Source organism: Oryctolagus cuniculus, chromosome 8 (genome assembly GCF_051225735.1).
Source record: "Oryctolagus cuniculus isolate XC-2025 breed Fujian yellow rabbit chromosome 8, ASM5122573v1, whole genome shotgun sequence".
In the NCBI taxonomy this organism is placed as follows: domain Eukaryota; kingdom Metazoa; phylum Chordata; class Mammalia; order Lagomorpha; family Leporidae; genus Oryctolagus; species Oryctolagus cuniculus.
This window is the reverse complement of record NC_142874.1, coordinates 63,406,153-63,431,128: the sequence shown is the minus strand read 5'-3', so window position 1 is coordinate 63,431,128 and position 24,976 is coordinate 63,406,153.

Here is a 24,976-nt window from a genome sequence, read left to right as displayed (position 1 = left end):
CAGGTAACACCAACAAATGAGGTTACTGAGATACACAAAAGTTAATAGTTTTGTCTGAAATCTTACCTTTAAACATAGGAAGGCATAAAAAATCAATTCTCTTGACCTCTAGCCCACTATTCTTTTGTACATATTGCACTCTGATTGATGTTAACCTTAATTGTCAATAGTGTAAAATATTTCAATCAATGACACTTGAAGCCTATTCTAACTCTCATACCTTTATAATAGTATTTTACATAAATTGATTTGAATGCTTTCATAGTCAAAGGTTATCCATGATCCAAAATACAGACCAGGCATAGATACTTAGCTTAGCAGTTAAGATGCTCACGTGTCACATTGAAATGCATGAGTTGACTCCAATTTCCTGCTAATACAAATTCTGGGAGGCAGTGCTGAAGTCTCAATGGTTGGATCCCTTCCACTCATGAGAGACCTTGATTGAGTTTTTAGTTTTTAGCTTTGACATGACCTGATTCACATCTCTCCCTCTCTCGCTCGCTCGCTCTCTCTGAAATAAATGTTTTTTTAAAAAATACAAAATAAAGTCAACTAAATTTTGCTTACAATTCTATGTGACCTATAAATATTATTAGTGTACAAATTAAAATATTTGATAAAGTTATAAATGCATCTCTTTGTATTATAATAAAAACTTAACAGTAAAATAACATATAATTCCAGATTCCAAGTGTTCAGAAAAGAGTTGCATATCGATAACTTCTCACACAGAGCACCAACAATGTTATGGAAAGAAGTGCAGCATAGAGAGGAGGTGGTGTATGAATTTATGGCCAGACCAAATTTATTCAGAGAAAATAAATTCATGGAGGTGAGTGACCCAACTGCTGGTGTGCACGTTGGTGGAACATGTAGTTGAAGGCCCTCACCCCAGGGGCTGGGCCTTTTTCTATTTTAGGAGGGCAAGGGATAGAGTTGACTGTAGCGGGCAGCAGGCAGAGGTGAATTCCTGGAACTGGTCTTTCAAGTGGCCATGCAGGGCCTTGGGAACCTGGGAAAGAATATGGGTGTGGGGTATAAAGGCAATAGGGTGAGACCCAATTGAGATCCAAATACAAGGAATAAATTCCAATGTTTACCTAACTTTTGGGCAATGAGGGAGAATGGCTGAAGCTTACATATTTGTTCCATCACCAATAACAAAGCATACACTGACTTAAATGATAAGCATCATGTTTTCAACAAGACAGAGTTGTATTGGATAGACACTATGACATCCTATAAACAACCATAGTCACACAACTCTGAATTTTTGAAGCAGTATTAACTGATAATATCTGTTTGCCGTGTTGAAAAATGATCAGAATACAGTCTGGCACAAATGCTGGTAGGAGATAATCCAAGATTAAAAAAAAAATTCAACATGTCATTTAAAGTTAAAATGCACTGGTAAGAATTGTATTGATTTTTTAAACCCGTGTCAACACTAAAAATATTGTTAAAGCCCTGTGTTTCCTATTATTTGCTTTGTAGCTCTGAAAGAGTTGTAGTTGATCTATTAATAATTGAATAGAATTGAGATTATATTATCCAATTAAATGACAAATGGAGTCATGATTTTAAAATCACTGATCATATTTTATGATATTATTACCATAGTAATGGCTTAGTTACATGCCAAGTTAGCTTGTTTGCATTTTCATATCAAAAAGTTATTACTCATGAAATCAGAAAATATTCCCCAAATACTCATAAGTTAAAAATTTGGTTCTCATTGTGCTCAACTGGAGGTGGTGGTTGTATCTTTTAGGAGGCAGGACCTAAGGAGAAGTCCTTAGATCACTGGAATGTTCATTCAGTGGTAGTTTTTGTGAGATGGTTACTACAAAACCCTGAGTATGGTTCCAATCACTCTCTATGTTTCCTGGTTCACCATGTGTTTCTCCCCCTGCACACTATAGAAAACTCCAAAGAACCAAAGACTCCACCATGTTGTTTCCACTTTTAACTTCCCAAATTGTGAGATAAATAAACCCTATTTTCTCTGTAAGTAGCTGATCTCAGGTATTCCATTGTTTTAATAAAAAGTAGACAAATACCACTCATGTTTCCCATTTGAAAAAGGTATATTATTAATTAAAGTTGTGCAAGCTATATTGTATGCTATTAAAAAGCATGTGGTAGAGACTGGCATTGGATGCAATGGGTGAAGCTGTTGCTTGCATTGCCTTCATCTCATATGTGAGTGTTTGTATAAGTCCTGGCTATTCCACTTCTGATACAACTTCCTTCTAAATTGCCTGTGAATGGAGCAGGAAATGTGTGTGACCTGGATGGAGTCTCTGGGTCCTCACTGGGGCTTTGACCAAACCTGGCTTTGTAACCATTTGGTGAGAAAACCAGCAGCTTGAAGATCAATTCTCTCTCTCTGATTTTTCAATTAAATAAAGATAACAGCACATTGTACATAACAGTTTTACAGATGAATGGCTGAAGTTTATGTACTCAAACTGCAACTGTAGCAACATACCACAAGCAATAGCAGCAACAAAAAATGTCAAATCCTTAAAAAAATGTGTAGAAAGATAAATTGATAAAATTATTTCTCCTCCCAAATTCATAAGTTGAATCCATAACCCATAATGTTAATATATTTATGGATAGCATCTTTAAGTAGATAAATTAAATGACATCATAAAACCGAGGTGTTAATCCAATAAGGCTGATACTTGTATGAAGAGAAAGATACTCCAGTTTCCCTCTCTCTCTCTCTCTCTCTCTCTCATCTCTCTCTCTCTCTCTTGATCCTAGATGTGTAGCCTCCAAGACTGTGAGAAAATAAAATTCTGTTGTTTAAGTCATCCAGATCTCAGGATTTTCTATGTAGCTTAAGAAGATTAATAGATATATGTATGAGGAAAATGGTGTTCTAAATGCTCATATTACAAGTTAAATTTTTTCATCAGCAATTAAAATAGTCAGCCTAAAGCTTTTATATATAATATGGTATACCATTGATTATATTATACAGACATGCTGTAATCCTAGATAAAATATTAAAAAACATTGTATAAATTGATTAAAAATTACTATGCTGCAAGGAGAAATATAGAAAATTTATGTCTATCATCTCTACAATTTAGATCTAAATGAACTCATAGAGTACATAGATTAATAAAATTGATACAAAATTGTGCTATAATTCTGGATCTTTTGAGAAGATAATATAACTTTCAATGACTAATACAATTCCAAATCAAAGACTTCAGGAAAAATATGATTATAGGACAATCTAGTAGTTTTCCTTTTAGATTTGGCAACCCCCATACTGAAAATCTAGCCCAAATATCATGTCCTTTTTTTTTTTATTTGACAGGTAGAGAAACAGAGAGAGAGAGAGAGAGAGAGAGAGAGAGAGAAAGGTTTTCCTTCCATTGGGTCACCCCCAAAATGGCCACTATGGTCAGAGCTGTGCCTATCTGAAGCCAGGAGCCAGGTGCTTCTTCCTGGTCTCCCACACAGGTTCAGGCACTCAAGAACTTGGGCCATCCTCCACTGCCTCACCGGGCCACAGCATAAAGCTAGACTGGAAGAGGAGCAACCAGGACTAGAACCCAGTGTCCATATGGGATGCCGGTGCCGCAGGCAGAGGATTAACCAAGTGAGCCATGGCACCGGCCCAAATATCATGTTCAAAGTTTACTCAATTGCAAACAGAAATTAAAGACTTGTTGCATCATAATTTTTCTTGTTTTACATTATCAAATATATTTTGAAATTTTATGATACAAACGATCATTAAGCAAAATCTCACTGGGATAATAAAATCTTTACTGGTTTTTAGTAGTATGACAGAAATTTCATAAGGTCAAATAACTAATTACAAAGCTATCTCTGGAATTCCAAAAGCTAGAAACAAAAGTGTCAAAATATCAAAATAAGTACAAGTATTTATCTGCAAATTGTATAGTTAAAGACTATCATTAAGAGTTACATTGAGTGGCCTGCACCGTGGCTCACTTGGCTAATCCTCCTCCTGCATCACCGGCACCCCGGGTTCTAGTCCCTGTTGGGGTGCCAGATTCTGTCCCGGTTGCTCCTCTTCCAGTCCAGCTCTCTGCTGTGGCCCGGGAAGGCAGTGGAGGATGGCCCAAGTGCTTGGGCTCTGCACCCGCATGGGAGACCAAGAGGAAGCACCTGACTCCTGGCTTCGAATCGGCACAATGCGCCAGCCTTAGGGGCCATTTGGGGGGTGAACCAACAGAAGAAAGACCTTTCTCTCTGTCTCTCTCTCTAACTCTGCCTGTCAAAAAAAAAAAAAAAGAATTATATTGAGTATAAGATTGTTCATTGTCATTAAACTCATATGGATTTATAACATGTTTTCCATTTGTTTGTGCTAATTCATTTGGTCATATACAATTAATTTTATTAGTGTCAGGTAGTATTTTGAATTCTGTTGTTCAGTTGGTTTTGTTGTTATTAATGTGAATTATGCATAATTATGTATATAATTAAGAATTTAACCTAAAATATCAGCTACAATTATGTTTCTTTTTAATTAGGATTTCTTTTTACTTTTAAAGTTTATTGATGTATAGAAAACAGATTTTGTGAATTTCATAGATACAATTCCAAGAATAAAATGACACTTTCCTCTCTCCCTCATTTCTCTCCTCTTTCCTTTCTTTCCTTTTTTTCTGTCCTTTACTTTTTGTGGTAATATACTTTCCATTTACTTTATAATAGCATGTTCAATGGTTTTCTAAATAGTTTTACAAGTAAAAGGTAGGTAGACCAAAGTTCCTCAGGGAAATAGACAAGGGTTATAGACAATGAGTAAGTCATAAGATGCAAGTGTAACTCAATATACAATAAGATTTTTTTGTGCTCTCTATAATAAGTACAACCAATCAAACAAAACATATGATAGTTGTCTTTTGGGGACTGGCTTATTTCACTAAGCAGAATCGTTTCCAGTTGTATCCATTTTGTCGCAAAAGACAGGATTTAATTCTTTTTATGGCTGAGTAGTAGTCCATCAGGTATACGTACCACATTTTCTTTATCCAGTCATCAGTTGATAGGCATGTGGGTTGATTCCATATCTTAGCAATTGTGAATTGAGCTTCCATGAGCATAGCAGTACAGACAACACTTCAATACACTTATTTCATTACTTTTGCATATATTTCAACAGGTGGCATGGCTGGAGCATATTGTAGATCTATCTCCAGATTTCTGAGGATTCTCTTTACTGTATTTCACAATGATGACAATATTTTAACCTCATTCTATGTACAAAACAGAGTGAGAAACTGAACAAAATAGTCATTTTATCATTTCTTAAGAAATTTTCAGCCTCATGAGACTGACAGCTATTAGTCAAGTGATCTCCCAAGTAAATGTATTATTTAAAATTAAAATACATATGGTGAAGAAAAATTGTATCTACTGAATGGTAACCATAAAATGTGAAACATGTAGCCAGTTTACTTTTTTGAAAATATTTAACATGTTATGGTTTGGTTATTTGAAAGTTAATGTTTTGATGACATACAGATTTTTACTCTTCCTTTCTCTAAAAAAAACTTACTTGAAGAGCAGAGTTACATAAAGAGAGGGAAAGATGCAGAGATAGAGTTGATCCTCCATCCATTGATTTACTTCCCAAATGGCCACAGTGCCCAGGGGTAGGCCAGACAAAGCCAGGAGCCAGGAGCTTCACCTGGATCTGCCACATGGGTGACAAGGGCCCAAATACTTGTACCATTTTCTGCTGTTTGCCCAGACACATTAGCAAGGGCCTAGATAAGAAGTGGAGCATCTGGTACTCCAAGTGGAGCCCATACGGGATGCTGCCATTGCAAATATTGGCTTAACCAGCTGTAGCGTAATGTGAGTCCCTTTGCTAACTTTCCCACTTAAAACAACACTCTAGGGCATTTTTTGCTTGTTTTTAGCCAATTATTCCTTAGGAGCATGAAATTACTAATTTATGTTCCAACTGTGCCTAAGTTAACATCATCAAGGGATAGTTTCAGGTAATTTAAAAAAAAAATTAAAGTAAAATAGGAGTTACAAGTGTGTATGTGAAGTCATAGATTACTAACCTCTAATATGTATAGAATCATTGTAGTAATACATTTAGATTCTCCTGAGAATTTTTTTCAGATTCTCATGTACATTCATTTATTTCATCACACAAGAAAATACACAAAAATAAACGCACTGGCAAATATTTGTGAAATTGATACCACAGTTACTCTTAAGCAAGTTACACACTAAAGATAACATAAATTGTATTATATAAATAATTTTCTAGGTAAGAATAAACTTGACATTTATATTTAAAATCTTATATGTAAACTTAAAAATATAACTATCTTTCAGTGAATACACATATGTAACACTTCGGTTGAGTAATCCATATCAATTAAAGTAAATTTACTGCTTGTTCCAGTTTTTAAATTTTGAGCTCAAGCTATAGACTTAGTAAAAATAAAACAATAGTAACTCTCAGAATATTAATGAATGTACTATGCCACTTTTAAAGATTTGATAAATATACTTACTTGTGGGTAAATTTTTATATTAATGAGAATACGCATTGACTACAACAACTCATTTCAAACCAGGTTTCAAACTAAAAATAAGAAAAGACATTTGCCTCCTAGGTACTTACCAATTCCATTAGAAGTGATGGGATTTTTGTAATGTAGAGATTATAGGCAATGAAAAATACTGATTGCTTTTCCTTACTAATATAGCAATAGTTCATGTCTTAGAACTAGTCCTATTGTCAAAATGAATAATATTTTAATATGTTTAGGTATGGCCTTATGTTTTCTGATAGAAAAATTGAGTGACTTTTGACATTAAGGGAGTTTGTTATCAGTCACTTGCGAGGTGTTCATGGCAAATGTTTCTGATGATGTGTTTAAGCTTCTGGTAAGGTTCTGGCAAAGAAAATCAGAGGCAAAAATGTGCATGTGCATTATGTCTCTGTTTTTCGGTGGTGTGTGCAAGTGAAGAATCACATAGCCTACAAAAGCAGAGGCCTTGTTGGAAAACTGATCAGAAAGTGCATTTGGAATTATAATGGCTTTGCAGAACTGTTTGTTAAGCATTTATTTCAACTCTAAAAATTATCTTGATGTAAAAATCAAGTTTTTGACTCTTAATCCGTGATAAACCCTACATTGCATCATATTCACTAAGTATATCTGTTGCAAATCAGAGACAGTCTTTTAAGTACAGTGTGTCCATTAAGAAATGAAGACATACTGACATGTGCCGCGACTCACTAGGCTAATCCCCCGCCTTGCGGCGCCGGCACACCAGGTTCTAGTCCCGGTGGGGGTGCCGGATTCTGTCCCGGTTGCCCCTCTTCCAGGCCAGCTCTCTGCTGTGGCCAGGGAGTGCAGTGGAGGATGGCCCAAGTGCTTGGGCCCTGCATCTCATGGGAGACCAGGATAGGTACCTGGCTCCTGCCATCGGATCAGCGCGGTGCGCTGGCCACGGTGCGCTGGCCGAGGCGGCCATTGGAGGGTGAACCAACGGCAAAGGAAGACCTTTCTCTCTGTCTCTCTCTCTCACTGTCCATTCTGCCTGTCAAAAAAAAAAAAAAAAAAAAAAAAAAAAAGAAAAAGAAATAAAGACATACTGAAATTGTGCTTCAGTGTTTACAGAGTCCACCTCTGACTACGCAAGTAGCTGCTAAAGGTTGTTTTTCTTTTTTTTTCTTTTTTTTTTTTTTTATAGGCAGAGTGGACAGTGAGAGAGAGACAGAGAGAAAGGTCTTCCTTTGCCGTTGGTTCACCCTCCAATGGCCACTGAGGCTGGCGCACCGCGCTGATCCGATGGCAGGAGCCAGGTACTTATCCTGGTCTCCCATGGGGTGCAGGGCCCAAACACTTGGGCCATCCTCCACTGCACTCCCTGACCATAGCAGAGGGCCTGGAAGAGGGGCAACCAGGACAGAATCCGGAGCCCCGACCGGGACTAGAACCTGGTGTGCCGGCACCGCAAGGTGGAGGATTAACCTAGTGAGCCACAGCACCGGCCCTGCTAAAGGTTTTTAGTAACTGCTGAGTGCATTATACATTGGCAGATTCATGGGGATTTTGGGAGACAACAACAGGTCAATCACATTATAACAGGGAAGATGAAAATAAATCCAGGTGAAACATACAACAAATTCCTAAACACTAATTAGTCACTGAAATTTCCCTTTCTAGGAAAAATAAACACCAAGAGACTGACACTAAAGATGAAGCTATTAATTTCCAATCGCACTCTGATATAAGAAAAAAAAAGAAATTTGTGCATCAGAGCATCAGCATAGCCTGTTGGATGCCTTCACAAAAACATCTCAGGCAAATTTTCCCAATGAGTTGATGAGTAAAGAATTGGCAGTATCACTGACTCAATTAAAATGACACTAACAAGTCAATAGAGTTACCCTTGTTTCCTATGTTAGTAAACAAAATTAGAAAAATAAACAGAGAAATGGCTTTCAATAATTACATGACAGATACTTACAATGTTCCTGAGAATACAAAAAAATTAAAGCAATGATCAAATTTAAAAGACATTAGAACAATAAAATCAGTACTTTGAAATATATAGTGGGAAATTAAGTTTCCTTGGTTGTTAATAAAATGAATATTACATAATTAATTCTCACGATTTACAGCTTTAAAATTGTTAAAAATATTCATGGTGACAAATCAAAATTTGGAAATACCTACACAAATATTCCATGAAGCAATGCTTTTTAAGTTTTCTCATATACAAGTGTGTTGGTCAGAGAATTTGACAATGTAAAATTAAGATGACAAATGCAATTTGGTAAATAAAATTTCCATTTGCGTGTTCATGTTGATTACTTAATATTCTTAATAAGAAAAGTGTTTTCCATTTAAAATATCTTTCTTCTTTGGCCTAGGAAAGCAGTAGAAGATGGTCCAATTGCTTGGACCCCTGCACCTGCATGGGAGACCTGGACGAAGTTGCTGGCTCCTGGCTTTGGATCAGCCCAGCTCTGCCTATTGTGGCCATTTGAGAAGTGAACCAGTGGATGGAAGACCTTTCTATCTGTCACTTCCCCTTTCTGTCTGTAGCTCTACCTCTCAAATAAATAAATATTTAAAAAAATGAATTGTGTTATCCAAGATTAGGGTGAAGTTCAACATTGTCCAAACAGTAATGATGAATGCACTTTTTAAATGTCTGCATACACATAATTTCTTAAATTTTGAACTCTGTTAAAAGACGCTGAAACAGGAATTTGCATGCTAGAGTTTTGTGAGGATGTGTCCCCGAGCTAAGGGAAAAGTATTGGAGGATGTTATAGGAAGGTTGGTCAAGTGATTGTGCCACCCATGTTTATTATCTGTCTCATACATGTTAGGCCCCTACCTGCCCATGAGGCTGGCAGACAGGGCTACAATCTTTGCTGACCATTATATTCAAAGAAATGGATCTTCTGGTCTCTACTATTGAGAAAAAGGGGTTTTTATGTTTTGTTTGTTTGTTTGTTTTTCACCTCATACTATTTCACCTCATACTATTTGTTGAACTCTTGGTGTAGAGATAATCTTATAAGTATAACATAAACTTTGTAAAAATTAAGAGTGAGAATAGGATAGAGAGGAGGAAGGGGATTGAGAAGACCTAGAGTTATTTTCTGTTGTTACTATTACAGTTACCACAAATTCAGTGACTTTACGCGTCACAGATTTATTATCTTATATTTCCACTTGTTATAAGTCTAACACAGGTCTCCTTAAGCTAAAATTAAGATGTCAGAAAGCTATCATATTTTTTCAAGATTCATATTTTCCAAACTTTTATTGAAGAGGGCTTTTTTAAAGGAACTTTGATAAAAACATATGGCATGATAGTGTCTGCAGTCAAAAGAAGCTAAATTTCAAAACTTGCCCTTTAGTGAATACCTGAAAAGAGAGGTCCAGTGATTGAGAACTGCACCAGGCTCAAACGGTTCAAGCAGACAGGCTTATTGCATAAGGGATGCCCAGGGTATCAACAGAATGTGCCTGACCAGGTGGCTCCTTCATTCTTACACGGGAAAGGTTTTAGGAACTGATGGGTGTAAAAATTCCTTGTTGGACAAGGTAAGAACACCCACCCACCCATGTTATGGAGAAATTACAGTTGTTCCATACTCTAAACAACTCTTATGTGGAGTCTAGGTGTACACTAGCAGTGAATTACCTTAACTCCATCTAATACATGTGAAAATGGTTCAACAATAATGCAACATCTGCTTAATTTCCAACAATATTATATGCACGAACAGTCCTATCAAGCAGACAAGCAGGTGTTAAAATCAGGAATCTCTTCAAGGGCAGGGCAGGTGGCATCAGAGAAGCAGATCTGGTTTTATGATTGGCAGTACTGGGATTCTGTGTCTTAATCTGAGGGCTACTCCTTTCAATCCAGGACGCCTCTGCAAGGTGACTTTTCAGACACCAGGATCCTTCTGGACCAGGCCGCTTGCTGTCAGGGTCTAGGTGCAAAGTGACTTCGCTTCTTCATGTATCTCTCTTACAAAAAACTTCCTTATCACAGGAAATGCTGACAAGAGCTTTGTCCTTCCCTCTTGTGTTCCTCTCCATGCAGGCCCAGTTCTCTCCTAAGCTTTCTCATTGACCATGGCAGCGAATGAAGGTCAGCCCTCAGACCTGCTGAGTTACTGCCCTGGGTCATGTGTCTTTCAAGATACATATTTGTGCCGAGGTCAGTACAAACGCAGAAGATGCCCTGATGAGTTGGTGTTTAAATCAGAAGGAAGTTGGGGCCGGCGCCGCGCCTCACTAGGCTAATCCTCCACCTTGCGGCGCCGGCACACCAGGTTCTAGTCCCGGTCGGGGCTCCGGATTCTGTCCCTGTGGCCCCTCTTCCAGGCCAGCTCTCTGCTGTGGCCAGGGAGTGCAGTGGAGGATGGCCCAAGTGTTTGGGCCCTGCACCCCATGGGAGACCAGGATAAGCACCTGGCTCCTACCTTCGGATCAGCACGGTGCACCAGCCACAGTGCGCCGGCCGCGGCGGCCATTGGAGGGTGAACCAACAGCAAAGGAAGACCTTTCTCTCTGTCTCTCTCTCTCACTGTCCACTCTGCCTGTCAAAAAAAAAAAAAAAAAAAAAAAAAAAAAAAAAAAAAAAAAGAAGGAGGTTGGGTGTGATTGTTCTACTGTGGGGCAGAAAGCATCATACATCTGCATCTCCCTTCACCCTTGGCCTGTGCTTCACATTCATTAGAATCCATGTCTCTTAGGAGGTCAGACACTTCCTGTTTGCGATCACACAACACAGTAATCTCCCTGACCTTAGCACACATCACAGTTTAGCTACGCGGCAGACACACTGCAGAGTGCTCTCCCCTCACGGTCGCAAGGCTGACTGGGAGCTGCACATCACTTCCCTTGTGCAGGACCCCAACAGACTATCATTCCACATGTTGTTATCTTGGTGAGGTGGACGCGTCCCCTGGGGACTTCCCCTAGGGCAGCCCTGGCAGGGTCAGACCACAGCGCCTGCTGGGAAGGCCCTGGGCCACCTCCAAGCGCTCCCGCCAGTCTGGTGACCGCAGGGCAGCAGAGGACAAGGCCCGGCCCTGACCCCACGGGCTCTCTTCCGCGGCTTCCTCACAGTCTCCACCCCATTCCGGTCGAAACTGGCGCTCCTCGGGACAGATCACACCCCAGTGGGGAAGCTTAGATAACTTCTGGCTCATCTGCTGGGAGCCACACCTCCTTCGCTCTGTGTTGCCATTCGTCAACCTGCAAACTGTAAAAGAGGATCTATTTCTTCTTCCTTCCCAGTTTCTAGAGGCCATAATCACCCCACATTGCATCTATCTGAATGCTTCAGAGTCACATTGCTTACTGGTTATATAGGAAACAGTTATTTGCTTTTAGGTATTCATGTGATTGGACTGCACACTCTTAAATAATTCAGGATAATATCACATCTTAAGGCTCTTAAACTCAGTCACATCTTCAATGTCCTTTTTCCATGTAAGGGAACAGATTCATGATATTCAGTTATTAGAACATAGGAATATTTTAGGGGTAGAAGGGCTGGGGCAGAAGTAGATTTTCTCTTGACCATAACAACTACAATAAACAAGATTAAGGCATTTAATGTCAGAGTAATAAATGACAACAAGTCCCACTGCAATGATAGTAATACCAAATATTATAGAAGAAATGGTTTCTTCAATATTGAAATATAATATTGAGATTTATTTTGAATGGTACACCTTTCTGTACACCTATGAATATCAATCACTAAGAAGTAATAGAGGGCAAGCGGTGCTGTGGTGGAGGTTAAAGCCCTGGCCTGAAGTGCCAGCATCCCATATGGGTGCCGGTTCTAGTCCTGGCTGCTCCTCTTCCAATCCAGCTCTCTGCTGTGGCCTGGGAAAGCAGTATAAGATGGTCCAAGTCCTTGGGACCCTGCATCCACATGGAAGACCCGGAAGATGCTCCTGGCTCCTGGTTACAGATTGGCGCAGCTCTGGCCATTGTGGCTATCTGGGGAGTGGACCAGCAGATGGAAGACCTCTCTCTCTGTCTCTGCCTCTCTCTGTAACTCTGTCTTTCAAGTAAATAAAACAAAAGTAATAGAATTTTACTCTGCAGCTTGATCTTTTTTAACAATTGTACATATAACTTAGAAAATATAAAGTGTTAATATACTTATTTTCTACTCATTAATTTTTATGAAAAGTAGTTATACCATGATAAGATATTGAAATAGCAAAAATACAAATATGCAATGACTTGGGTATTCTAAAATATTAAGACCTTATAGATTAAATTAAAATGCTTTAATGAGATATGGTGTATAGATGTTACTTAGCATTTTCCTATACAGAATCACTCTTTCTTTTATTTAATCAATATAAATTTACAAAGTACAACTTTAGCATTGTTGTGGCTTTTTCCCCCATAACCTCCCTCCCACCTGCAAACATTCCATCTCCCACTCCCTCTCCCATCTCATTCTTCATCAGGATTCATTTTCAATTATCCTTATATACAGAAGATCAACTTAGTACATACTAAATAAAGATTTCAACAGACTGCACCCACACAGCCACACAAAATATAGAGTATTGTTCCAGTAGTAGTTTTACTGTTAATTCTCATAGTACACACATTAAGGACAGAGATTCTACATGGGGGAGAAGGTGCACAGTGACTCCCATTGTTGATTTAACAATTGACACTATTGTTTATGGCATCAATAATCACTCAAAGCTCTTGTCATGAGCTGCCAAGGCTATGGAAGCCTCTTGAGTTCACAAACTCTGTTCTTATTTAGACAAGGCCATATCAAAGTAGAAGTTCTCTCCTCCCTTCAGAGAAAGGTACCTCCTTCTCCAATGGCCCATTCTTTCCACTGGGATCTCATTCACTGAGATCTTTCCTTCAGGTCGTTTTTGCCACAGTGTCTTGGCTTTCCATGCCTGTGAAACTCTCATTAGCCTTTCAGCCAGATCCAAATGTGTTAAGGGCTGATACAGAATCACTCTTATTGATTATTAAAATAGCTACAGTTGTACAATAAATCAAAACCATTATGTTCATTTTAAACATTCAGGAATTATAAGCATCAGAAGTGACAACTTAAACATATTGTAACTTAGTATTGATCTTCAGATAAATTAACAAAAAAACATATAAGTTGAAAGCTCAACACCATAAGGGGGAAAAAGCATTTATTCACAGCTAAACTCCTGAGATGAATTTTGGTATTGATAGATTGAAAATATTACTATAAATAGTACATTTGGTAAGATGGCTAACTAAAGGTGTTAGCTCTACTCTCCTTCTCTCAACAAAGAAGGATCCAAACAAAGAATAAACAGTGATAATTTTTCTAGGATATTTGGAGAAAGGCACCAGAATGCAGTATAGTTGAAATGAAAAAAATCATGGAACTGGGAAACGCTGTATAGTCTGAAGCAAAAGGGATTGGATGGTTTGGCACTGACTTCCCTGTTGCTCCAGTCTGGGCCAGTTAAATGCTATGAAAGTTCTCCCATCACAAGTTAATCTGCAGGCCCCCAACAGCTTTCATTGACACCATGCCTGCCTGAAGGTTTTGCTGCTGGGGAATCCTGCAGCCCGCCTGGGAGAACAGTCAGGGAGTATGCACCATTGTGCTACTCCAGCAGGGTAACAGTTCATTTAGTACCCTCCCCAGACAAGCTGCTTCCACATGTTGGCATTTTGTGACACAGCCCAACAGCAGGGGGCAGCATTGTGGCACAGTGGTGTTAGATTCTTTATTCAGCATGCCTGCTGGAGTATGAGCTGCTCTGTTTTCAATCCAGCTTCTTGTTAATGCTTCATGGAAGGTAGTGGATGATGGCTGATGCACTTGCCACGCACACTGTAGATCCAGATGGAGTTCCTTGCTCCTGGCTTTGGCCTGTGCCAGTCCTGGCTGTTGCTTCCATTTGGGGAATGAATCACTGGATGAAATATCTCTCCACTCTCTGTCTGTCCTTCTCTCTGTCACTATGACTTTCAAATAAATATTTAAATTAAATCAACAGCAGTTTGACACACTTTCCCAGGCACTGGAGTGGGCAAATTCCACATTTCCCACAGTAAGCACACGCTGCATGAGTTGTGCAATGTTTCTCAGGTATTTTTGAATGACACTTAATGTGGTCTTCACAAACTGACAGGCACACTTCCGCACAGGCAGCAGAGCACAGGCAACCTGCTGTCACTGCTGTACAAGTGTACCACATCTACCCACTGGAGAAGCCTTAACATCTACAAGGACCATAAAGAACAACTAGGAGGTACAAAGGATGCTCAATACATTTCACCAAAAATGGCCCTCTCTGTAGCTTATTATTATGAAACTATCAAAACCAAGAGAAAATGAAATTTTCTGAAACAACAGAGACAGATATCCCTAATTGCATTTAAAGGAATTTCCAAGAGGCTAGTATCAGGTTTCCTATTGGAAGTTATACAGATCAGTTCAGAAAAAAAATATTGTCAAGTAACAGTACTATACATAGAAAAGCTATCCTTCAAAGATGATGACAAAATAAAAATTTCCCAGGATAAGCAAAACCTGAGGCAATTGATCAATACAGCAGACATCTTACAAAAGGAACATAAAGGAATCCTACATCTAGAACTAAAAGTAAGATAATAAATAACATGAAATTATGTGAAAATGCAAAATCCAAGAGAAGAGCCAATACACAAAGTAGAAAAGAATCAAAAGTTATTAACACAAAATAACCATCCAACCCCAAAGAAAGGGAACAGGAAAGAAAGGATACACAAAACAATCAGAATAAAATGAATAAAAGAGCGGGGACAAGTCTTCAACAAATTAACAATAATATTTAATGTAAAGGTGTTAAATCGTTCAATAGAAAGAGATCTACTAGTTGAACGGATACAAAAAAAAAAAAAAAAAACAAACACAAAAACTTATTGTCCATGGGAAATTCACCAGTAAAGCCAAAAAAAGTCAGAAAATAAAGGAATGAAAAATATATTTCACAAAACTGAAAGCAGTAGTGATCCGAATTAACTATACTTATTTCAGATAAAATAGACATTAGATAAAAAGCTGTACAATGAGGCAAAGATAGCAATTCTGTAATTGAGTCATTTGATTAAAAGGCTATTATAATTCAAAATATATGTTTCTGCTTTTAATGCTGGAGCATCTAATTTTATAAAAAAGACGTTATTATGCCTAACAGGACATATAAGTTCCAATTCAGCAATAGTTGGAATCTTGAACATTGTACTTTAATTAAAGGACATATTATCCAGACAAAAATTGACAAATATCAGAGTTAAACTGTTGTATACACCAAATGAAGTTAATTCATAGTTAACATTTTAACCAACAACTGTAGAATATGAAGTTACTTCAGAAAGCTTATGGAAAACAGAATTAAAAGAAAGCATTCATATTCTCACAAATATGAACCTGTATACACATTCTCTTCACCTATACATGGAACATTATCTAGGATAGATCATAATGGGACACAAAACAAATCTCCACAAATTAAAAAAGAGAAAAAGAAAAGAAAATCAAGCCATGTATCTTCTCTGATCACAATGGGATAAAATTAGAAATTAGCAATAAGATCTTTCTTTTATTCTATTATGTGTCTTAGATTGGAAGTTGTAGATGCCTGGTTTGTGATGACATTTTCTTTTTTAAATTTTTTTAAATTTTATTTATTTTTTATTTTATTTATTTTACTTGAAAGTCACAGTTAGAGAGAGAGGAGACTCCCCAAATGGCCGCAACAGTCAGAGTTGAGCCAATCCAAAGCCAGGAACCAGGAGCTTCTTCCGGGTCTTCCACGCTGGCACAGGGGCCCAAGCATTTGGGCCATCTTCTACTGCCTTCCCAGGCCATGGCAGAGAGCTGGATCAGAAGTGGAACAGCCAGGACTAGAACTGGCACTCATATGGGATGCTGGCACTGCAGGAGGTGGTTTTACCTGTTCTGCCACAGCACTGGCCCACTAATGACATTTTCAAACTAAGATGTATTTACAAAATTGACTCATATTGACGTATCTAAGACAAACTGAAACTTACCTACGTTAGTTTTAATTTTCAGCAGGATTTATTTTTCTTTTAAATATGTATCCTGACAAATTATTTTAGGTTTGTTCTTAAGCATTTTCCATATTTAGTAACTTCTGGAATGCAAAATATCTGTATTACGTGATCTATTATTATTTATATATACATGCTAGCACCTGCATGGGAGACCAGGAGGAAGAAGCACCTGGCTTCTGGCTTTGGATTGGCGCAGGAACTGGCCGTAGCGGTCATTTGGGGGGTGAACCAAAGGAAGGAAGACCTTCCTCTCTGTCTCTCTCTCTCTCACTGTCTAACTCTGCCTGTAAAAAAAAAAAAAAAAAAAAAAAGACTTTTGAATATGCATGTGTACATGTGTGTGCTTGTATGTGCTAGTGTATTTGAGACTCAGAGAGATAAAGACAAGTTAGGCAGAGACAATGACTCCCATTAAGTGGTTCATACTCCAAATGCTTGCAGTAGCTGGGGCTCAGCGAAGCAGAAACTCAATCACCTTAGCCATCACTTACTGTTTTTCAGGGTCTGCAATGGCAGGAAGCTGGAGTCATGAGAAAAAGGCAAGAATCAACACCAGGCATGCTGTTATGGGGAGTGCACACCTTTTTCAACATCCTAACTATTATGCCAAATGCCTGTTTCTTATACTGATAGTCAATCTGTTTTTTACAGTTTAATAAATTTCCCTGTTTTACCCATTGTTAACAGGTATAACATTATTCTTCATGAATATATCATATTTTAAGTTTCTGAAATATGCATTAAAATATTAATTGCACTGATATGTCAAAATTACCACATTTAATAATATTTAAAAATATGCATACATATATATAAATATGCTCTTACCTATAAAATAGTGAAAATAAGAGTAACTGATCTGATACCATTGTGAAGTAGTGTTAATATTTGTAAAGTGCTTAGAAATAAGTATTTAGAACACATTTGGGAAACTGGATAACATAATCAATACTCACTAATTATTATTATGTTCATTATAATTATATGAATGCTATCCATGGATAAATATTTTTCCACTCATTTCATGGTGAAAGAAAATTTTTTGATAAAGGTAAATACAAAATTCTCTTCAAATCTAACAAAATTACCCAACAAAAGAAATTATACTATTTTAAAATGGGACATTAATAATATCTCAATATTGTAAAGTTTTTATTTGATTTTAAGTTCTATAACTGGTCCTGAGATAACTATGTCAGAAGATACTACTCTTTCCATCATTATTATAAAATATTCTTATATGATAGTCTAGAAATATTTGATTCATATTTCGATCATATTAGGTGAGAAGACTAATAAATTAGAACACTATATATTCTATATGAAGGGATTTTTTTAAGTTAGATAAGCTATAGTCTTTGCATTACATCTTGGATAATCTTTGAACAAATATTGAGTAAGACACAGAGAAAAGATAATAAAATAAGTAATTGGGCAAATAAATGCTTTCCCCATTTCCTGTAAACTATATAGTATGTTTATATGTATATATACGTGCATACATGAATACATATATCCACATAGATCAATGTTTATATATATATTATATGCACATATAAATACGAACTTTAAAAGGTTGGTGGAAAAATGGAATTGAAAGTAAATTCAATACAGTTTTAAAAGAACTTTCGAAGACTCCTACTGCACATACACACATACATACACACACACATGACCTAGTTTTCCTATCTTGTGCTTCCATGCTAATGAAAAAAATAAGGGCAGATGTAGCCATCCTAATAGACAAAATAGACTTTAACACAGTAATTGTTAAAAGTGACAAAGACATTATGTAATCAATACAACAGGAAGACATTGCTATAATAAATGAATATGCACCCAATTACAGGGTGTCTGGCTATTTAAAAGAACTGTTAACAGAAAAAGACAGACATAGAACCCAATACAACAGTAACAGGGAACTTCAACACCCCACTTTCATCAGTGGATCAGTCAACCAGACAGAAAACTAACAAAGAAACAACAGAGATAATTGACACTATGAACCAAATGGACCTAACTGATACCTACAGAACTTTTCACTCCTCAGTTGAAGAAAACACATTCTTCTCAGCAGTGCACAGAACTTTCTCTTGGATAGACCATTTATTAAACCATAAAGCAAGTCAGAAAATTTAAAAAAAAAATCAAAATCATACCATATACCTATGATCACAATGGATTGAAGCTCAAAATTAACAATTCAAGAGTCTCAAGAACATATGCAAATACATGCAGACTGAACAGCATGCTTCTGAATGAGCAATGAGTCACAAATTAATCAAAAAACAAATTGGAAAATTTCTGGAAACAAATATAGATTACAATACCTTATATCAAACCTTATGGAATATAGAAAAAGCATTGGTAAGAGGAATTTTATAGCATTTAGTGCCTACAAGAAGAAAGTGGGAACTCACCAATAAATGAGCTATCAATGCATCTCAAGGACCTAGAAAAAAACAATAAACCAAACCCCAAACTAATAAGAGGAAAGGAATAATTAAAATTAAGGAAGAAAGAAACAAGATTGAAACCTAAAAACAATACAAAAGACCAACAAAAGTAAGAGCTAATTTTTTTGAAAAAATAGACAAAATTGCACACCATTGGCCCAACAAACCAAAATATAAAAGAAAGAGAAGACCCAAATCAACAAAATCAGAGATGAAAAATAAAATGTAACAACATATACCACAGAAATAAAAAGAATAATCAGTAATTACTACAAAGAACTTATGCCAACAAATCAGGAAACCTAGAAGATTTGAATAAATTCATGGACACATGCAATCTATAAACTGAATCATGAAGACATAGGACACCTAACCATACCAATAACCAAGGTTGAATCAATAATAAAGACCCTCTCAACAAAGAAAAGCCCAAGGCCAATGGCTTCACTGCTGAATTCTACCAGGCATTTAAAGAAGAATCAATTCCAATTCTTCTCAAGCTATTTAAAATAATTGAAAGGGAAGGATTTCTTCCAAAAACCCTCTATAAAACCTGTATCATCTGAATTCCTAAGCCAGAAAAAGATATGACAGAGAAAGAGAACTATAGACTAATATCCCTGATGAACATAGATGCAAAAATTCTCAACAAAATACTAGCCAATTGAATCTCACAACATATCAGAAAGATGATTCACACAGATGAAATGGGAGTTATTCTGGGAAGGCAGGGATGATTCAACATCTGAAAATGAATAATTGTGATAAACCCCATTAACAAGCTGAAAAACAAAAAACATATGATTATCTCAACAAACGTAGAGAAAGCATTTGACAACATTCAACAACCTTTGATGATGAAAGACTGAGCAAATTAGGTATAGAATGAAAATTCTCAGCAAAGCCAAAGCAATTTAAAGTAAACCCACTGCCAGCATCTTACTGAATGGTGAAAATTTGGAGGGATTCCCTTTAAGATCCAGAACCAGACAATGATGTCACTCCCAACATTGGAATTTAATATAGTCCTGGAAGTTTTAGCTGGAGCCATCAGGAAAGAAAAAGAAATCAAAAGGATACAAATAGAGAAGGAAGAAATCAAAGTATTTTTATTTGCTGATGAAGTGATTCTATATATAGGGGGCCCAAAAGACTTCAAGAAGAGACTATTGGAACTCATAAGAGTTTGATAAAGTAGCAGGATATAAAATCAACACACAAAAATCTGTAGCCTTTGTATGCACAGACAATGGCATAGCTGAGAAAGAACTTTTAAGATCAATCCCATTCACAATAGCTACAAAAAATTTAAATACCTTGGAACAAATAAAATTAAGGACATTAAAGAAATTTTGATGAAAATTGCAAAATATTAAAGAAATAGAAGTAAATGTGGAAATATCTTCAATGCTCATGGATTGGAAGACTCAACATCTTCAAAATGTCCATACTACTGATATCAATTTATAGATTCAATGCAATTCCAATCAAAATATCAGCAACATTCTTCTCAGATCTAGAAAATATGATGCTTAAATTCATATGGCAAAGCAAGAGACCTCAAATAGCTAAAGCAATCTTAAACAGCAAAAACAATGCTGGAGGCATTACAATACCATACCTCAAGACATACTGCAGGGAAGTTATGATCAAAGCAGCCTGGACTGGCACAAAAACTGATCTGTCCACCAATGGAGCAGAATAGAAACACCAGAAATTAATCCACACATTTACAACAAACTTATCATTGACAAAGGAGCAAAAAATCAACCCTGGAGCCAAGACGGTCTCTTTTAAAAATGGTGCTGGGAACTCTGGCTTCAGAAGCAGCCCTAAAAAACAGTCGGGTCTGGCTACAAAAGCTCATATGTGTTTCACAGGCATGAAAAGCCAAGACACTGTGGGGGAAAAAAAAAGAGAGAGAAAAAAAAAAAAAAAAAAACTAAATGAAAGATCTCTGTGAGTGAGATCCCAGAGGAAAGAACTGGCCATCAAAGGAGGTGGTACCTTTCTCTGAAGGGAGTAGAGAGCTTCCACTTTGAAAATGGCCTTATCTTAAAGTTAAAAAAAAAAAAAAAAGATAATGGCCTTGGCTAGGCCAGCGCCACAGCTCACTAGGCAAATCTTCCACCTGCGGTGTTGGCACCCCAGGTTCTAGTCCTGGTTGGGGCACCAGATTCTGTCCCAGTTGCTCCTCTTCCAGTCCAGCTCTCTGCTGTGGCCCAGGAAGGCAGTGGAGGATGGCCCAAGTGCTTGGGCACTGCACCCGCATGGGCAACCAGGAAGAAGCAACTGGTTTCCGGCTTCAGATCAGTGCAGCACACCAGCAATGGTGGCCATTTGGTAGGTGAACCAACAGAAGGAAGACCTTTCTCTCTGTCTCTCTTCTCTCTCTCTCTCACTCTCTAACTCTGCCTGTCAAAAGAAGAAGAAGAAGAAGAAGAAGAAGAAGAAGAAGAAGAAGAAGAAGAAGAAGAAGAAGAAGAAGAAGAAGAAGAAGAAAATGGGCTTGCCTAAATAAGATCAGAGTTGGTGAACTCAAGAGGCTTCCATAGCCTTGGCAGCTCATGACGAGAGCCTCGGGTGATTACTGACATCATAAATAAGAGTGTCAATTGTTAAATCAACAACAGGAGTCACTGTGCACCTGCTCCCCATGTAAGACCTCTGTCCTTAATGTGTCATACTATATGAATTAATGGAAAAGTTACTACCCAAACAGTACTCTATACTTTGTGTGTCTTTGTGGGTGCAGTCTGTTGCAATGTTTACTTAGTATATACTAAATTGATCTTCTGTATATAAAGATAATTGAAAATGAATCATGATGAAGAATGGGATGAGAGAAGGAGTGGGAGATGGGATGGTTGCAGGTGAGAGGGAGGTTAAGGGGGAAAAGCTGCTATAATTCAAAAATTGTACTTTTGAAATTTATATTTATTAAATAAAAGTTGAAAAAAAAATAAAAAATGGTGCTGGGAAAGTTGGATTTCCACATGCAGAAGTGTGAAACAAGATCCCTATCTTACACCTTACACCAAAATCCATTCAAACTGGATCAGAGACCTAAATCTACAATATGATACCATTAAATTACTAGAGAACACTTTGGAAACCCTACAAGATATTCACATAAGCAATGAGTTCTTGGAACAGCCCCATTGTTTGCATAAGCAATGAAAGTCAAAATTAACATGTGGGGTTGCAACAAATTGAGAAGCTTCTGCCCTGCAAAAGAAACACTCATCAAACTGAAGAGGCAGCTGACAGAATGGGAGAAAATATTTACAAACTATGCAATTGACAAAGGATTAATATCCAGAATCTATAAAGAGCTCAAGAAACTCAACAATTACAAAACAAAGAATGTGGTCATAAATGGGCAAAGGACCTGAAAAGACATTTTTCAAGACAAGAAATTGAAATGGCCAATAAACACATTAAAAAATGCTCAAGATCGCTAGCCATCTGGAAATGCAAATCAAAATCGCAATGATGTTTCACCTCACCCCGTTAGAATGGCTCTCATACAGAAATCAACAAGCAACACATGCTGTCAAGGATGTGGGGAAAAGGGTGCCTTAATGCACTGTGGGAAAATAATCTGGGACAGCCATTGTGGAAGATTATATGGAGATATCTCAGAAATCTGAATATAGATCTGTTATAAGACTCTGCCGCCCTACTCCTGGGAATTTATCAAAAAAGGAAATGAAATCACTATATGAAAGAGTGATCTGTAATGCCATGTTCATTTCACCTCAATTTGAATAGGTAAAATGTAGAATCAACCCAGAATTCCATCAATTGAAGACTGGATAAGGAAATTATGGTATTTATACACTACGGAATACTACACAACAGTACAAAAATGCAAACCCATAATTTGCAACTATATAGATGTAACTGGAAATCATTAAACTTAATGAAATAAGCCAGTCACAACAAGACAAATGCCATGTTGTCTCTGATGGGTGGTAACTAATAGAATACTTAACCTGTAATTAATAGGAGTAAAACTGACAGATGTGAAGATTTTGAACAGTGCTTGCCTTGACTGCTAGGGGACATGTTTTTTCTTTCTTTTTTTTTTTTTTTTCTTCTCTTCTTTTTTCTTTCATACTACTTGGTGAGTTCTCTATTTAGTGTATGGCTAATCCTATGAGTATAAAAATTAACTGAAAATTGATCTTTGTAAATAATAAGAATGGGAAAGGATGATAGAGAAGGAAGAAATGTGGCAGTATGGTGGGAGGTGGAAGGGGAAGAATCATCATGTTCCCAACTCCATATATATTAACTGCATGAAGTTGTATTCCTTTAACAAAATTAAAGAAGCTGTATATATGAAATGCCTGCAATCTGTTCCTTTTAATAAACTAAAATTATTGAAAATAATATTTTGTACACTAGGAGATTATGAACAGGGTTATTTTGGCTATTTATTTAATCTTGGAATATATCTTAAATAATATTTTTCTTGAGAAATATTTCTTGGCTGATATTTGTAATAAACAGTGTAAGGAAGAAGGCCTATACTTTGGCAACTTGAAAATTCACTGGTGTTATGTAGCATAATGTTTCTAAACCTTAACATTTTCTTAAAACTTTGGTGATAACACTTTTTTTTCTCAAATTTTTCTCTTATTCGTATTAACTTGTACTTAAAATTGATTACATTCCTTAAGAATGTTCTCTGTGCCATTTTATTGTTTTTGTGAAAGAAAATATTTTTCAAAGTATCTAAGGACCACATTAACTAGTTAATTGTGTATATTAAAATAATATATGTCATAACTATATATATTAAAATAATATGTACATAAAATCATTTATAAGATACTTTGTGACTTTCGATGTGCATAAATATTGTATAATGCCCAATCAGAATATATCTATATTCTCATTTAACATTTCCCTATGGTTAAAACATCCAAAATCTTGTCTTCTAAATTTTTAACAGATAAATATACACTACATTAAAATTATCTACAGTCATCCTACTGTTCCATAGAACCGCAAAACATTTTACCCATTTAAAGTATTATCCATTAATCAACCTTTGCCCATCTCCATCCCTACTTCCTTCTCCAGCCTCTGGAAATCACCAGTATACTTTTGTTGGAAAGTTTATTTTATTTATTTGAAAAGCAGAGTTACAGGGTGGGGAAGCAGAGTGAAAGGAGAGAGAGAGAGAGGGAGAGAGGGAGAGAGAGAGAGAGGTGGCAGTGGCCCCAACAGTTGGGTCATCTTCCACTGGCTTCCCAGGCACATCAGCAAAGAACTGAGTCAGAAGCTGAGTAGCCAGAACTTGAATCTGTGCTCTCATGTTGTTTAAACCTCTACACCGCAGCCCAGGCCCACATTGTTATACTTTTTCTTTTCTTTTTTTTTTTTTTTTTTTTTTTTTTTTTTTTACAGGCAGAATGGACAGTGAGAGAGAGAGAGACAGAGAGAAAGTTCTTCCTTTACCGTTGGTTCACCCTCCAATGGCCGCTGCAGCCAGAGTGCTGTGGCTGGCTCACCACACTGATCCGAAGCCAGGAGCCAGGTGCTTCTCCTGGTCTGCCATGCGGGTGCAGTGCCCAAGCACCTGGGCCATTCTCCACTGCACTCCTGGGCCACAGTAGAGAGCTGGACTGGAAGAGGCACAACCAGGACAGAATCCGGCACCCCGATGACCGGGACTAGAACCCCCTGTGCAGGCGCTGCAGGCGGTGGATTAGCCTATTGAACCGCAGCGCCGGGTCTTGTTATACTTTCAATTTCTGTGAAATCATCTGGTTTGGGACACCTTAGATGAGTCAGATTATGTGATACTTGGCATTCTGTCTTTGATTTATTTTTCTTAACATAATGACCTCCAGTTTCATCCATGTTATTGTGAATCATAAG